Below are 16,057 nucleotides of genomic sequence, written 5' to 3' on the forward strand. Positions count from 1 at the left end.
TGTTTGGATTCGCAAGTTCATCAGTGAACTTGGTGTTGTACCCTCAATCAAGGGACCGATAGACCTTTATTATGATAATAATGGAGGTATCGCTCAGGCCAGAGAGCCGAGAGAACACCAGAAGGTCAAACACGTGCAACGACGATTTCACATGATAAGGGAATGGAAATCCGAAGGTGAAATCAGAATTTGTAAGATCGGCACGGATAATAATGTGGTCGATCCTTTGACTAAACCTTTGCCTCAAGTGAAACACAACAAACACGTTGAGGCAATGGGAATCAAGCATGTTGGAGACTGGCTTTGATATTCCCTGTACAATTGTTTTAATTAAACTGGGTTGATTTAATGTAAGACACTGTAATAAAACCATTCATTAATGGAGTAATTAATTTTTGTGCAAATTATCATTCACTCCATTACTATTTAATTGTGGTTTAGAATTAAATAATGAGTCCATTTGATTTACGGAAATATTCAAAACAGGGTATCAAGACCATTTCTTGGATAAAGAAACACCTGTTAAGTGAACATTGAATATTAAATCGAAAAGTATCCCTAATCGAGGTCGTCTAACAGATGGACGATTGATGACCGCAATAGATTAGTGTGTAGTATGATTTACAGTGCCGTTTCTTGCGCTGCGAGGACGTAACAGTCATAAATCATTTGCAAAGGTACAATTTAGAACTATACTGGATAAGACCTATGAGAGTACTTTAAGAAAATTAAATTTTGTCATAAGTACATTTCTCATTATGGCTATCGGAACTTATTTCCTCAGACCATGAGTACTGTGAAGTTTTCTTGTTTGAGTACTAGGCTCTTTGATGTTTCCTGACGTCTGCCGTAACTGGGGATCATAAGGGGAACACTCGGGAGTCTATGTCCTCTTAGTAAGAAGAACTTACAATACGAGACTTGGATTGTCCCCCTACTAACAATAGGGAAAATGTTTTGTTGTTTAAAAGGCCGCTCGAAGAGTGAGACTGTAAAATGCATGGCCATGCTCAGATGGATTTTAGAAATCATCTGCTTATTTGACAGTCGAACTCGAAGATCGAGAAACACTTCTGAACGTAATAATGATGACAAAGAATCTTTCCTTATAGTTCACGAAGAAACATTAAGAGACAAAGGAAATAAGCTATACACAATATGCACACTTGTCCGGAAGGACAAGTGGGAGATTGAAAGGAATGGTGTCTTAACTGAACCCTTCGGGTCGAACTTAATCGAATCTCCGATCCGAGACGTCAAATTAATCCGAAAGGATTTAATAAGTCGACAGAGTTTTACGAATACAGACGTCGGAAATCGAGCCTAGGGCGTCGAGACCGAGCATCGCAAAATCACAATCGACAAGTATGAGCGTAGCCATAGCTAGGCTAGGCTAGCTCATCATAGTCACTAGGCGCGCCATGGCAGCCCTAGCATGATGGCTAGGCACCATGGCTGGCTGTCGCTAGCACCAGGCGCGCCAGCACAGCCCTAGCATCATGCCTAGGCGCTGTCGCAGCCCTAGCATGATGCTAGGCACCATCGCAAGCCAGCAGCCCATCGCAGGGCCTATACGCATCACTAGGCGCACCATGCGTGGCCTAGGATGGCTGGGCGCCATCGCAACCCAGGCAGCATCACTAGGCGCACCATGCGTGCGTTAGGATGGCCTAATGCCATAGCAGCCCTAGCATAGTGCTGGGTGCATGGCAGGACCACATGCAACAAGCATAGCTAGTGCTAGGCACTGGCGAATACGTGGTGCGTGGTGCCTAGGCGAGGCATGTGCGTGCATAGTGCGCAGTGCCGAGGCTGATGCGTGAGGGAGTGCAAGAGTGTGTGCGAGGGGCTGGCAAGCTAGCAAGCAACGTCAAGCCAAGCATGCATGGCTCGCTAGCAGCACGCATGCTAGGCATTGTGTGCGAGAGAGATGCGTGGTGCGCATGGTGTAGGAGTGCGGTGCGTGGCAAGAGGCCAGCATGCGTGGCTCGCTAGCAGCACGCATGCTGGGCCATGCGAGTAGCAAGGATGCAAGGGATGCTGGCAGCAGCGCCAGCACGCACCAGCCAGCACCAGCGCCAGCACGCACCAGCGAGCATCAGCGATGCTGCTGGGCTTGTGCTAGCATGCTAGGCTAGCTGGCACAGCCAGCTGGCACGCTAGCTGGCAGCTGGGCAGCATGCTAGGGTGAGGCGGTTTATGAGGAGAGTGGGGACCAAGGCTTTGGGAAAGCCTTGGGGAGAAAGGCATTGGTCCCCCCACCTCTCCAAGGTCCTCACCTAACACTCTCTCCCTCCTTGACACTTGTCGACCTGTGATTGCATTTGTTTATTGATTTATTTTAGAAATAAATTAATTAGAAAAATTCATTCTCCCACATTGGTGGAGGATGAAATATCAAGGGATCATTTCCCTATAAATACCAAGCTTGGTATTGGGATTTGGAACAATCTTGAGTGGAATTAAAAAGGCAACTTTAGAAAAGAGTAAACCTTTGATTCGTAAAACTCATAGTTATTTTGTTCGGGTCTTGACTAACCTTCAAGACTTAGGACGCTCGGGTCGGGTCGAGGGTACGATCCGTCGGAGATCTCGTCTTTTCGAGATTTTAAAGTAAGAGCTCCTTAGGTTCGAAGCACGCGTCAAAGGTATAATTCTTATCCTTAATCTTGTTTGATTAAGTTTATTATGCTTGTTTAATTTCTTTAATTAAGGGGCGGGTCTTGGTGGGTTTCCTTCCGCGTAGTGTTGGGTCACTACGAAACCCTACACCCTTATCATGTGAAATCGCCTTTGCACGTGTTTGACCTTCTGGTGTTCTCTCGGCTCCCTAGCCTGAGCGATAGCTCCACTATTATCACAATAGAGGTCTATCGGTCCCTTGATTGAGGGTACAACACCAAGTTCACTGATGAACTTGCGAATCCAAACAGCTTCCTTGGCTACTTCCAAAGCGGCCAAGTACTCGGCTTCAGTTGTAGAGTCTGCTGTGGTGCTCTGCTTGGCACTCTTCCAGCTGAACGCTCCTCCATTCAGACAGAATATATCCCCGACTGTGACTTGAAGTCGTCTCTGTCAGTCTGGAAGCTAGTGTCGATGTAACCTTCAACAACCAGTTCTTTGTGGCCTCCATACACCCGGAATTTATCCTTGTTCCTTTTCAGGTACTTAAGGATGTTTTTGGCCGCAGTCCAATGCACCTCTCCTGGGTTCGATTGGTATCGACTCGTTGCACTCAGGGCATACGATACATTGCCTTGTACATATCATGGCATACATGATCGATCCGATTAACGAAGCATATGGGATCTGATTCATTCTTTCTCGCTCAACAGGTGTATGTGGACACTGTTTCTTGCTGAGAGTTATGCCATGGGACATGGGTAAATGCCCTCTTTTGGCATTTTCCATGTTGAATCGAGCTAGTACCTTATCAATGTAAGTACTCTGGCTTAATCCAATCATCCTCTTAGATCTATCCCTGTAGATCTTGATGCCCAATATGTACTGTGCCTCTCTTAAGTCCTTCATTGAAAAGCACTTTCCCAACCAGCCCTTTACGGACTCCAACAATTTTTTGCTATTTCCAATGAGCAGTATGTCATCTACATACAGGACTAGGAATGCAATATCACTCCCACTGACCTTCTTGTATACACAAGATTCATCTGGATTCTTAATAAAACCAAACTTGCTGATGGCTTCATCAAATCGCAGATTCCAACTCCTGCTGGCTTGCTTTAGTCCATAAATGGACTTCTTCAGCTTGCAAACCTTTTTAGCGTTGCCTGGATCGACAAAACCTTCTGGCTGTGTCATATACACAATTTCTTCCAAAATCCCATTAAGGAAGGCGGTTTTGACATCCATTTGCCATATTTCGTAATTGTAATATGCAGCAATCGCTAGGATAATCCGGACGGACTTTAGCATTGCAACTGGTGAGAAAGTTTCATCATAGTCAATCCCGTGGACTTGTCTATAACCTTTTGCCACCAGTCTAGCTTTATATATCGATACATTTCCATCTTTGTCTGTCTTCACTTTGAAGATCCATTTGCAACCAATGGGTGTATAACCCTCGGGCAAATTCACCAAGTCCCAGACTTGATTTTCAGACATGGAGTCCATCTCGGATTTCATGGCCTCTTGCCAATTTGCAGAGTCGGGGCTCGTCATAGCTTGCTTGTATGTCGCCGGCTCATCACCATCCATAACTAGGATGTCCTGATCATCAGTTAAGACAATACCGAGGTATCTGTCTGGTTGAGATCTTTGCCGTTGCGACCTACGTAGGGTAATCGGTTGAGCATTTACATTGTCTGTTTGACTCTGACCAATCTTCTCAGATGCTTCCAAAGTATCTAGATTGTCAGTTTTGTCAGGTTGACATTGTTGCTTGTCCTCTCGAACTTCATCGAGTTCGATTTTCCTCCCACTTGTCATTTTGAAAAGGTGATCCTTCTCCAAAAAGACACCATCACGAGCAACAAACACTTTGTTCTCGGATTTATTGTAGAAGTAATACCCTTTGGTTTCTTTTGGATATCCCACAAAGAAACACTTATCCGATTTAGGTGAAGTTTGTCCGAGATTAATCGCTTGACATATGCTTCGCATCCCCAAATCTTGAGAAAAGACAACATGGGAGGTTTCTTAGTCCATAATTCATATGGAGTCTTTTCAACAGCTTTTGACGAAGCTCTATTCAGTGTTAGTGCTGCTGTTTGTAGCGCATGTCCCCAGAACGAGATAGGGAGTTCACTAAGACCCATCATTGACCGAACCATGTCTAACAAGGTCCGATTCCTCCGTTCGGACACTCCGTTCCATTGAGGAGTTCCAGGAGGTGTCAACTCTGAAAGAATGCCACATTCTTTCAAGTGATCGTCGAATTCATGGCTCAAATATTCGCCACCTCGATCCGATCGAAGTGCTTTAATTTTCTTGCCAAGTTGATTTTCAACCTCTTTTTGAAATTCTTTGAATTTTTTAAAGGATTCAGATTTATTCGATATTAAGTAGATATAGCCATATCTACTATAATCGTCGGTGAAGGTGATGAAATATCGGTAACCTTGCCTTGCGGGTGTGCTCATAGTCCACATACATCCGTGTGTATTAGACCTAATAAGTCGCTTGCCCTTTCTCCTAACTTGGAGAATGGTCGTTTGATGATCTTGCCTAATAAGCATCCTTCGCAATTTTCAAATGACTCTAAGTCGAATGAGTCAAGAACACCTTCTTGAAGAAGTTTCTTGATGCGTTTGATGTTAATGTGGCCAAGACGACAATACCACAAGTAGGTTTGATTCGACTCGATGGTCTTAGCTTAGTGGTATAAACTTTTGTCATATGTAAAACATGCAATTTAATTGAACATAAATTTGTAAGACAAACTTGAAACAACTATTGTCAAAAGTTTTACACTTGAGATTCCTAGGTGTCCAACACCATGGATCATAATATGTTCAAAGCATGATAAAACTAGAAATAGTTTAATTACATGTCATAGACAAAATAGTGCATGCAAGCACGACCGAAAAACCATCTTCGTCGTCTTTTGTCCATGCACCAACACTTGATAAGCTTCTCACTTGGTCCCTGAAAAGGCAACATTAAGTGAGTCATACTTGGTATCCAATACCTTATGATAAGCTTAATCCACAAGTGTTAAGGAAGATACCTGAGGTGGTCGGAGTGATCCCCTCTTCCTTGATGAGCATGCATTCCCTGTTGTAATGGCCTTGCATGCCACAATGGAAGCATCTCATCTTTGCCTTGACCTTCTTGATCTCCTTCTTCTTAGCTCTCAAGGGCCTTTTGGTCATTCCATAGGCAGTGGCTTGGCTAAGTAGTTGCACCACCAACTTGAGGGAGTGTGTCTCCTTTCCCGCAGCAATATGCACTCTAAGTGCATCATAGCCCGAGTGGAGTGAAGCAAGCAAGATATGCCCCGCCATCTCATCTTCCAATGGAATTCCGAGAAGCTGCATGTGATTGAAGAGCCTAGTCATACCAAGCACATGAGGTCGGAGAGGCATCCCGGGTCTCAATTTAGCATTGTAGACCTTGGTCCAAAGCCGTCGCCTTTCCTTAGCAAGACACCCAACATTTGGTGGCTTAATTCTCATGTTTGAAAGTGACCTAGTCAAGTCAAACACGAGTCCATCAAAGTTGCCATTGTCACTCTTGGTGACTCTTACATTGACAACGTCCTCAAGTGCTTTGAGGAACATGTCCGGAAGGTAGGAGGAAAGAGTTTCCTTCCAGTCTTCCGAGATGGAATTTGCCATGAGTCGTGAGACCCTTTTGCAATTGGAAGACCATTCTTCATGAGCCTCGTTGGTCATGATCCCTTTAGCAAAGAAGCTTGGAATTGGAGTATCAAGAGTATACTCCAAGGAGCAATTCCGGAGAGTTCTCCTGAGTTCCTCTTCCCATTCCTTAAAGTTGACCAAGTTTAAGGCAAAGGCCAACTTTTCGGGGAGTTCCGGGCACATATGGTTGTTGTTCGAGTTACTTGCAGACATGATTTCTACAATTGAAAGAATTTGAAGTGAAAAACCATTCATGCATCAATAAGTTGAAATTTAAAGCGTTCATGCACTTATTCACACTTATTGAACATTTTATCCACGCATTTTAAGAATGTCCCTTATGGGCGAGAATAAAATGATTCCGAGATCCCAAAGATCAAGAAATGGTTAAGCATGCTTTGGCTTGTCTTAACCATTAAATATCTTAAGGTAAGCAATCCAATTGCTAATAGCTCCAAGCTACTCTCGGTTTGATAAAATGTCGCATCTAATGCATACTTCACATTTTATCTCTTTTGCCACGACATCTAAGGACTCCTTACTGATATCGTTGAGCTTAACCAAGACAACTTGTATACCTAGTATACCTTACGTTCCTAGGGAAGTAGTGATGCCTCGCTTTGGCGTAATCCATCACGTACGCGCATTAGTTCGGTAAGTGTTGTTCTTGGAATGGCAAATTTTAGCTCAATATTATTAAGGGACCTAGGGTTTCTATGTTGGTTGATTTAAGTGAACTTAACTAATCATCGCAACATCATAGAAATCCTAGACATGCATCTAGCAAACATATATAATAACAATATATATATAAGGCATAAAAATAGATGCATTTGGCAACTAGAATGACCCCTTGAAATCTTCAATTTCCATGGGTCTTCATCTTGGCTCGTCTTCCTCGAAACGCCGTCTTGATACTTCTTGGCCAAAACGAAATAAAAGAAGCTAGCTAGAACGACTAAGATTAATCTAAATAGTACAAAAATACTTAATGGTTCGCAGACCTATTTAGATTTACAAAAATACATAACAGAACGCAGTCCATATTTTCTATCCTAGTTGGGCCCCACTAGTTGCCATTTTCAAACAACCTTTTTTGAATGCAATCATACATTCACCCGTTCACTATTTGTGAACGGCCCATGCAATTTTACGAAATACACAATTAAACACACAAACTAGTAACTAACTTAGGTCGTTAATCCAATTAACGAGCCTAATTAAAACTAGTCAAAGTGGTTTAATTCATTATTTCTAAACGCAAAATGCTAACGCATTTAATTAAGCTCCCACTAAATTCCGCATCCGTACTTAATTAATCCGATTAATTAAGTCGGCATAACCCATAATTTGTCAAAATTTTGCAAAAACGAAAATCGAGGTTTTTAGCCTCGTTAAAATAATTAATTAAAATTATTAATACGGGAAAAATCGCAAAATCATAGCTCAACGTTAAGCAAAATCACCCAACAAAGCCCATGGCATGGCGCCATGGTGCGTGGTTGAGGCCTGCTGTACTTAGAAAATAGCGCCTCAAGCCCAGCTGCCTGCTAGCATGCTTCGCATGCCTGCTAGCACGTTGGTGCCTGCGAGCATCTGGCCTGCTGGGCAGGCGCATCATGATGCTCGTGGTGCGCTGGCTGATGCTTGTTGCCCTGCTGCCCAGCAGCATGCTTCGCAAGCCAGCCCAGCCACCCCACACACCCCAGCCATGCATCCCAGCCACACATACACAGCGCATAGCAGCATCAAGCCTCGCCCTTGTGCGCACCATAGGCAGCCACATGTGGGCTGCTAGGCAGCCCGGCTAGCCTTGGTGGCACTTGGGTGTCTTGCCTTGATTTGCGTGCTATGACTCGGGATTTTAATCCCGATTTACGTGTGACATGAATTAATTCCAAATTATATTTTAGAATTAATTTTAGGGAAAAAAAAAATAAAACAACCATTAAGTCTAACTTAAACAAATTTTTATTTTAATTGGTGCACAAGCCTAAATTTATCCAAAATTTCAATTTTGAACAAAATTAGGTCAAAAATTATGCTTAAAATAAAATGAGCTATGTCCAAAATTAATCTTGCCAATATGCAAATTAATCATGGATTCGACAAAAGGGAGTTGAAAAAAAAAAAATTAATCATCCTATGATAAAAATTTTCCAACTTACATACTTGTGTAAAATACCAAGATTACATCTTCCAATATGAAGATTAATCAAATTTTACTCACAAGTAATTGAACTTAATGGATTTTAATCAACCAAAATATGAAAAAAATCCAAACTTTGTTCAACATGGAATTTAGGGTTAGGGTTCCAATCATTTAAACACTTAAAGATTAGAACTTTAACAATACTTGGGAACTTAAAATACAAAATCACAACAAGTTTTCACACCTTATTGCAATTTATTTGCAAAATTGTGAAAAACAAGTTTATGTGATAACTTGGTATATCAACTTAAGCACTAATAAACACTCCATTATTATGCTCAAGGATATTTTAAAACCAGTAGATTAGTGATCAAATGTGCATTTAATCTAACCTTATAATGCTTGCATTAATCAAGGCTTAAAAAGAATTAAAATTTTCGTTGAAAAACAAAAAACCCCAGAAAAATTTGGTTTCTTGTTCGAATTTGGCTTCTGGACAACCCTAAAGGGCTGAAATAGTTTCATAATGTCGATTCCACCCAAAAATCACTATTTTTGAGCCAAACTCTGGGTTCAACAGCCAAATTGATAATATCGAGTTTTAAAAATTAATTAAAACGAGCATCTAATCTAATTAGATGAACATGAACCAGAAAAATAAATTCTTTAAAACACCTTAATTAAACAATAATTGCAAAAATTAAAAGGAGCGTGGCTCCGATACCGCTGTAAGGTTTCGTAGTGACCCGACACTACGCGGAAGGAAACCCACCAAGACCCGCCCCTTAATTAAAGCAATTAAACAAGCATAAACTTAATCAAACAAGATTAAGGACAAGAATTATACCTTTGACGCGTGCTTCGCTCCCAAGAAGCTCTTACTTCAAAATCCCAAAAAGACGAGATCTCCGACGGATCGTACCCTCGACCCGACCCGAGCGTCCTAAGTCTTGAAGATTAGTCAAGACCCGGACAAAATAACTATGAGTTTTACGAATCAAAGGTTTACTCTTTTCTTAGAGTTGCCTTTTTAATTCCACTCAAGGTTGTTTTAAATCCCAATACCAAGCTTGGTATTTATAGGGAAATGATCCCTTGATTTTTCATCCTCCACCAATGTGGGAGAATGGATTTTTGCTAATTAATTTATTTCAAAAATAAATCAATAAACAAAAGCAATCACAATTCGACAAGTGTCAAAAGAAGAGAGAGTGTTAGGTGAGGACCATGGACAGGTGGGGGGGACCAACACCTTGCTCCCCAAGGCTTTCCCAAAGCCTTGGTCCCCACTCTCCTCAAAAACCGCCTCACCCTAAGCTGCTGCCCAGCTGCCAGCTAGCACGACAGCTGGCTGTGCCAGCTAGCCCAGCATGCTAGCACAGGCCCAGCAGCATCGCTGATGCTTGCTGGTGCGTGCTGGCGCTGGTGCTGGCTGGTGCGTGCTAGCGCTGGTGCCAGCATCCCACGCATCGTCGCTGCTCGCATGGCCCAGCATGCGTGCTGCTAGCAAGCCACGCATGTTGGCCTCTTGCCACGCACCGCACTCCCACACCATGCGCACCACGCATCTCTCTCGCACGCAATGCCTAGCATGCGTGCTGCTAGCAAGCCACGCATGCTTGGCTTGACGTTGCTTGCTAGCCTCCCAGCCTATCGCACACACTCTCGCACAGCCACACGCATCAGCCTCGGCATCGTGCACCATGCACGAACATGCCTCGCCCAAGCACCACCCACTACGCATGCGCCAGTGCCTAGCACTAGCTGTGCTTGGTGCGTGTGGTCCTGCCATGCCCCCAACACTATGCTATGGCTTTTATGGTACCAGGCCATCCTAGGGCATGCATGGTGCGCCTAGTGATGCTGCCTGGGCTGCGATGGTGCCCAGCTATCCTAGGCCACGCATGGTGCGCCTAGTGATGCGCATAGGCCTGCGATGGGCTGCTGGCTTGCGATGGCGCCCAGCATCATGCTAGGGCTGCGATAGTGCCTAGGCATGATGCCAGGGCTGTGTGGGCGCGCCTGGTGCTAGCGATAGCCAGCCATGGTGCCTAGCCATCACGCTAGGGCTGTGACAGCGCCTAGGCGTGATGCTAGGGCTGCTATGGTGCGCCTAGCGCCTATGTTGAGCTAGCCTAGCCTTGCTACGGCTACGCTCATACTTGTCAATTGTGATTATGCGACGCTCGGTCTCGACGCCCTAGGCTCGATTTCCGATGTCTGTATTCGTAAAACTCTGTCGACTCATTGAATCCTTTCGGATTAATTCGTCGTCTCGGATCGGAGATTCGATTGGGTTCGACCCGAAGGGTTCAGTTAAGATTAAGCTGTAATATCAATTGTACCTCTATATTACTGATCGGAAGCGGCCTCCACCTAGGCATTCCGATCACTTGACCTTACTGAAGAATTAGCTCTGTAATAATTCTGAACCCTCTATCGGAATAATACACTTGTTGAAAGGACACCATTCCTTTCACCTGAGAGGCCCACCTCAGCAGGCAAAAGCCTGAAAGACCTTGGCCTTAGCATAGGGCCGGCTGAGGTTGAAACGAGGGAGCCCTAAATTCCCTCAAGCCGGGTGCTTGCTGTAGCGTCCGGCTCCAATGCAGCCTGAAAATCAAGGTGCGGCTCTCACCTTTGATCCCCCCTGGCCGCTTGGGCATATGCGAGTCAAGTCCCAAGCTACCCTATCAGGGGATTCTTCAGGCAACCGACAGAATGTAGGTGCCGCTTATGCTCAGTACTTAACCAATAAATCTATTAATGTAGATGCCTATTCTCGTTGGCCTGTTCTCCAAAATTATGCCAAGAGGATGCTGAGGACCCTCACCCGGTCCGAGAAGGAGGCGGTGGCGAGTGTATACCAGGTCAACATAGACCGCATCAACTCACTGTTCGCTGAGGTATTTGACCGGTACGGGTGCTTTTGTGCCACTTTATTCTTTTGCCGGTTGTAGCGTGATTGAAATACTAACCCCTTTCCGGCTGATTTTGCAGGTGATGCTAAGGGTGGACGACATGAAGGTCCCCTTGCGGAAGAAGCAGAAGGAGGTAAGGGATGCCAATAGAAGGGCAGCCGACCTTATTGATTTTACTCAATACAACGCCCTTATATATGAAATTCAAACTAAAATCCGGGAGATGAAACAGGAGGAGCTAATCAAGGAGCTCACGGCTGCTGTTGCTGACACGACCAACAAGAAGGTGGCCGACTTTGAACTCCAATTTAAAAACCTCCAAGCTGATGTCAAAGCGTTGGGGGAGGCTGGCAAGGAGAATATTGAGCTACGGTTATAGGTCAACCACCTGAAGAATGAGTTTGCCCAGACCCAGGCAGACCATAAGGGAAAGCTGGCGGCTAAGCAAGACCGGTTGATCGCCGAGAATGAGCGCGATTGTGAAGAGCGCATGAAGATGGCATGGTCTATGATCCATCCGGACACCGACTGGGCTTTCTTTGACCTGCGGTACAAGTACGCCACTGAGGTGTTTGATGCCCAGGTTATCGGAACAGAGAAGCTGGCTCCCTTTGAGGAATGGGTCGGCATTGTCGAGGAAGAAGAGGAGGAGCAGGCGGAAGAACAAGCGCCGGGTGACACTAACGAAGCTCAAGCCTAGCAAACTCAAGACACTCCTCCTTCCGGCCAGGGCCAGCCGTCTTAGCGTTAGCAGTAGCAGCAACAGTAACTTGATTTGTTTCTTCTTTCTACCTCCGACTTGCGAGCTGTGTACTTTAGATGTATCTCCTTTCCCCGGGTATAGGTCCGGCTGACAACCATTTCTATAAATATATTTTGCCGACTGAGTCGGTTTTGCCTTTAATATAATTTGCTTCAACTTTTGCAATATTTTCTTATACAAATCTCTTTTCGCAATTTGACTCGGTACATGCGGTATGTCGGATTCATTGGCTTTGCCTGCCCCTGGACGGTTGTTTGCTTAATATTACCCAACTATAAGCAGGCAGCCGTCCAAACAAGCATCCGGACGAAAAGATAGGCGGTCATTGACCGTATTTAAAGAAGTAGAATTATTCTAAGTTGGATTAGCAGATGGTGCCGGCTAGGGCCAACCTAGATTATTCTTTTAACCAGCTGCGGGTTACCCTTTGGGTATCCGTCATTGCTGTTTGTTGGGATGCAGACGGCCAATGGCCGGGCGTATGCATCATAACCAAGTTATGAATTAATTGCTAAGGTTTTGACCTTACTTAATTTGGGTTTGTAACCGGCTGTAGTGCTTTTGGGCAAAGACCGGTTACATTCGACCAAGATTTGAGTTACCGTCTGTGTTGCTTTGAAGCAACGACCGGTTGTATATAGGTTTCAATTGATCATTCAAACAGCCGTGAGTTATCTTTAACCTAGACAGTCGGTTAAAGCCGCTAGAGTTATGATTTATAGAACATTGTACCACCCAAATGGGAGATGCTTTCTTCGACGAATTCACCCAAATGGGCGTCGCCGGTTGCCTGCTTATGTTGGAGCAGGCAGTATAAAATATATCTGGCCATTTGCCTTATAAATAGCTAAGTTTAATACTTAGCCTTCGTCTACTTAGTTTAGAGCAGACGGTTGCCCTGTTGTGAATTGCACAGATGGGACTTCGTACACAAGACAATGAAAATAAAGCATTCTTTCATTAATATACTCTATTTACAAAGATTTACAAGTCTTTAGAAGTAGTACTTTTTCAAGTTATCTACATTATAAGTTCTGGCTAACTGCCTACCGTCTGGAGTTTCCAGGCGGTAGGTGCCGCCTCTAACTTCTTCAAAAATCCGGTAGGGGCCTTCCCAATTAGGGGTTAACTTTCCTCTATTCGGATACAGAGACGTCCGGATATCTTCCAGAAATACAGTTCCATTAGAAATCAAAATCAATACAGCTTTGCTATCCTTTAGAACCAGCGCGCGATGCCAGAACCATCGCACAACGACAGCTCTGGCGCGACGCGTCAGCTCCCAGTGCGGTGTGAAAACTTTGTCGCATCGCGTCAAAATTCGTTCTATTTAATTTGGAAATTCTGATCTATAATGATCGTCTAGACTCTCTTTTTTCCCTATAAATAGTGGTTGTTTTCCCCGTTTTCAGAGAATCAACAACAATCAGTTACCTATCCACAACTATCGTCAATCATCAAACACCCATGGTCTTATCCTTATCCTAAACACAATCCTTGATACTCTCCTAAATCAGTCACAATACCTCTTTCGCGAGATTCAAATACTCTAAGCCATACTCGACGTTGCCTTCGACCTCGGCGTGAAAGGTTGATAGTTCTGAGGGTTTGGTCCCAAATCTATATTTTAATTCATATTTGATTTATTTACTTTATTGATTTAATTTTCTTGAAGTTTACTAACGTGTGTATTGTTTTAATAGCAAGATGGTTGAGGCATCAAAGTGAGTAATTCAATTACTCTTCTTATTATTCTTTGATTTTGGAGTAGAAATCATGTTTACGATGTTATCTAGTATCATGTTTTGGATAACGCTTTGATTTTTTTGTTAGTGACATGCTAGGATATGTTATTAATCCGTTTAGTATCATGCCTAGGATTTTACTACTAACGATGCTTTGATGATATTTTTATGATGATGATTGTGATATTAATCATATGTTGCTTGATTATTATGATTTATTGTTATTGCTTGATCACACCCTTTCTTGCAGGTTTAAAGGGAATTTGTAATTGAAATCACGCCTAATAAGATAATTAATAATTTGATTTAGGCTTAATATGATTTTAATTCAAGTGATCACCAATATTAGATTTGATTGTGCATTAATAATCAACCCATATAGATTAAACAGGTTTAGGGTTAACTTGATGTATGTATGTTGATCGAAAAGCACGCATGAATAATAATAAGAATCAAGTAGAGGCTTATTTAGGGCGGGTTTGGTTTCTCTTAGGTAAAATTCGTACCATCATCCCCGAAAATCCAGTCATGGTTCCGGACCACTATGGAGTTAGCAATTTCTGTGATTGTGAATGGGGTGTAACCTTCACACCCGTGAACGATTTACATGTTCCTAAAACTTGTTGGCGACTCTTTTTCTCTAGCTTCTTTTCCTTGGAGAGCCTGGGAAGACGATTTGGACCATGCCGACAACTACTTCGGCTGCTATGAGGCGGCATTCAAAGCCGGCCTCCGGTTCCCCCTCCACAGTTGTATAAAAGATATTCTAAGGGGGTACAACTTAGGCGTCTGGCAGCTTACCCCAAACTCTTGGGTCAACATACTAGGATATATAGCCGCCTATGAGATGTAGGAAATAAAGCCTAGCTGGGAGGCATTTGCTCACATGTACTACCTCAGCCGGGCACCAGGCGGTTGGAATGCGTGGTATACTTTAACCACGCACCCGGAATATATGATGACTTTGCACAAGCCGTCCAAGTGGAGTAGTTGAAAAAGTAAGTTCTACGTAGTCTCTTCACCGACTCCCCAATTAAATCGCCGGCTGCGTACCTACAATAAGAAACCGGTTCTTCTTGGGAAGAAGTGCCCTCTTCCAAAGGTGCCCGAGGAGGCCCGGGACCAAATAAATTCTTTAAAACACCTTAATTAAACAATAATTGCAAAAATTAAAAGGAGCGTGGCTCCGATACCGCTGTAAGGTTTCGTAGTGACCCGACACTACGCGGAAGGAAACCCACCAAGACCCGCCCCTTAATTAAAGCAATTAAACAAGCATAAACTTAATCAAACAAGATTAAGGACAAGAATTATACCTTTGACGCGTGCTTCGCTCCCAAGAAGCTCTTACTTCAAAATCCCAAAAAGACGAGATCTCCGACGGATCGTACCCTCGACCCGACCCGAGCGTCCTAAGTCTTGAAGATTAGTCAAGACCCGGACAAAATAACTATGAGTTTTACGAATCAAAGGTTTACTCTTTTCTTAGAGTTGCCTTTTTAATTCCACTCAAGGTTGTTTTAAATCCCAATACCAAGCTTGGTATTTATAGGGAAATGATCCCTTGATTTTTCATCCTCCACCAATGTGGGAGAATGGATTTTTGCTAATTAATTTATTTCAAAAATAAATCAATAAACAAAAGCAATCACAATTCGACAAGTGTCAAAAGAAGAGAGAGTGTTAGGTGAGGACCATGGACAGGTGGGGGGGACCAACACCTTGCTCCCCAAGGCTTTCCCAAAGCCTTGGTCCCCACTCTCCTCAAAAACCGCCTCACCCTAAGCTGCTGCCCAGCTGCCAGCTAGCACGACAGCTGGCTGTGCCAGCTAGCCCAGCATGCTAGCACAGGCCCAGCAGCATCGCTGATGCTTGCTGGTGCGTGCTGGCGCTGGTGCTGGCTGGTGCGTGCTAGCGCTGGTGCCAGCATCCCACGCATCGTCGCTGCTCGCATGGCCCAGCATGCGTGCTGCTAGCAAGCCACGCATGTTGGCCTCTTGCCACGCACCGCACTCCCACACCATGCGCACCACGCATCTCTCTCGCACGCAATGCCTAGCATGCGTGCTGCTAGCAAGCCACGCATGCTTGGCTTGACGTTGCTTGCTAGCCTCCCAGCCTATCGCACACACTCTCGCACAGCCACACGCATCAGC

The sequence above is a fragment of the Chenopodium quinoa genome, unplaced genomic scaffold (genome assembly GCF_001683475.1).
Source record: "Chenopodium quinoa cultivar QQ74 unplaced genomic scaffold, ASM168347v1, whole genome shotgun sequence".
In the NCBI taxonomy this organism is placed as follows: domain Eukaryota; kingdom Viridiplantae; phylum Streptophyta; class Magnoliopsida; order Caryophyllales; family Amaranthaceae; genus Chenopodium; species Chenopodium quinoa.